We start from the raw sequence: 2,290 nt of genomic DNA on the forward strand, positions 1-2,290 counted from the left end.
TTAGTTTTCTTTGTTTTCTACTACAATTTCATTTGCTATTGATTAATGGAAGGCTAAGTCTCCAACGTTGTTTTCTCTTGAGGATCAAGCACAGCTCTCTTTGAGGTTTTATTATTACTATTGCATTCTACTCAGTTTTTCCTCTTCACCAATTACTCTGTATTTGTTGCTATTAATCCATGCATGCTTAGTGCTTGATTAATTGTCTATGTGCTTAATTTATGTTAATGCTTAATGATCAGTTTCGTTCATGATTAATTGGTGTATGTGTTGCTTAATCACATAATGAATGCCTTATGTTAAATTTCCCTTAGTAATTTAATTTAGGGTTGGATTAAGAGGTTGAACTGATAAAGGATAAATGCTCGTAACCTAGGATAAGAGACTTGCTTGTGAATCAAGGGGAAACAACGTGTTTTAATTCTGATATTTTCTAATGCAAATTTACTTGCTGTTTAATTTACAAAAACAAACAACCCCCCCCCCCCCATTTGTTACTATTTTATTACAATCTGTTATGAACGTTTGATTGAACATTGCTCATTGGGAGACGACCTAGGATCACTTCCTAGATACTGCATTTTTAATGTTTATTTGATTCGGGTACAGCCTCGATTAAATTTGGCGTCGTTGCCGGGGAGCAATGGGCCAAAGGTTCATAATAGTGTTTAGTTATCTTGTTTTGTGTAGTGTTCTGTTTTGCAATTCAATTGCATTCCATGTTTTAGCGACGGATTCAGCGATTGATTCAGCCTTTTGTTTTGCTGTGAACAGTGCTGAACAGTGATTAGCGACGGATTTTGCAATTTAATTAGCGATTTTTGTTTTGATAGTTAGAGTTGTTATTTTTTGCTTATTTTTTGTGTGGTAGCTTCTTTTGATCCATATTTTGTTTGAAAAATACCAGGAGCACTTGGTGTGGCATTATTTGAGAGAGACAAAAAATTTTGGAACTTGTTTTTAGCAAAACTTAAAACGGCCATAACTTTTGCTCCGGGTATCAGAACGACCATTATTATATATGCATTTGGGGTAGAAAAAAATTTCCCATACTGTGGCAACCCGCTAAAGCCGGCTGGGGACTCCCAAACTCCAAAAATCAGTCGTTTAATAAGTTTTTTTTTTATTTTTCAAGTATTATTGTCCTATTTTTCTAAACTTTGCTTAGGTAGTTTTCATAGTTAGACTTTTGAATTTTGGTTTGAAAACTTTTGTGCTATCTTTTCATGATTTTGTTTTCATAGCTGTAGTTTTACCCCCCCTGTTAGGTGCTGTTGAGAAACACATTATTTGCTGCATATAGTGCATGACTAGGGGCAATCCAGGTGATTTACAACCCTTTGATCCTGAAATAGATAGAACCTTTCATAGATTAGTTAGGGATAGTGTGCATCCTGGTCATTCTGTGCATTTTGTGCATTCTATTGAGGGTGATTCTGAATATTCTGATTTTGAGCATTCCACTACTAATTTTTATATTGAGAACATGGCTCAACCTCCACCTCGTGAGAGGACTCTTAGGGTGATGGTTGCACCTGATTTCACTTATGAAAGCTTGTGCATTCAATATCCTGATGAGGGTGTTCCATATGTTCTCAAGACTGGACTAATACATTTGCTGCCCAAGTTTCATGGTCTTGCAGGTGAAGATCCTCATAAACATCTTAAGGAGTTCCATATTGTTTGTTCCACCATGAAGCCCCCTGATGTCCAAGAATATCATATCTTTCTAAAGGTTTTTCCTCATTCTCTGGAGGGAGTGGCAAAAGATTGGTTGTACTACCTTGCTCCCAGGTCTATTTTCAGCTGGGATGACCTTATGAGGGTGTTCTTGGAGAAATTTTTCCCTGCATCTAGGACCACTGCCATCAGAAAAGACATTTCAGGCATCAGGCAACTTAGTGGAGAAAGCTTGTATGAGTACTGGGAAAGATTCAAGAAATTGTGTGCAAGCTGCCCTCACCACCAGATTTCTGAGCAACTCCTTCTTCAATATTTCTATGAGGGACTTAGCAACATGGAGAGGAGTATCATTGATGCTGCTAGTGGTGGAGCTCTTGGTGATATGACCCCTGCTGAAGCTAGGAATTTGATTGAGAAGATGGCTTCCAACTCCCAACAATTCAGTGCAAGAAATGATGCTATTGTTCTTAGAGGAGTCCATGAGGTGGCCATGGATTCATCCTTATCTACTGAAAATAAAAAGCTTGAAGGAAAACTTGATGCCTTGGTCAACCTAGTAACCCAGCTCGCCATGAATCAGAAATCTGCACCTGTTGCAAGAGTCTGT

The 2,290-nt window shown here is 37.9% G+C and overlaps 1 non-coding gene across 1 annotated transcript; it reads right to left on the reverse strand.

The window, feature by feature from the left end:
- Positions 1 to 1,864: 1,864 nt before the first annotated feature.
- On the reverse strand, positions 1,865 to 1,971 carry LOC112997990 (small nucleolar RNA R71). The gene has a single exon (XR_003263036.1). It is a non-coding gene; the product is annotated as a small nucleolar RNA R71 (small nucleolar RNA).
- Between the last annotated feature and the right edge of the window lie 319 nt (positions 1,972 to 2,290).

The sequence above is a fragment of the Glycine max genome, chromosome 9 (assembly GCF_000004515.6).
Source record: "Glycine max cultivar Williams 82 chromosome 9, Glycine_max_v4.0, whole genome shotgun sequence".
NCBI lineage: Eukaryota > Viridiplantae > Streptophyta > Magnoliopsida > Fabales > Fabaceae > Glycine > Glycine max.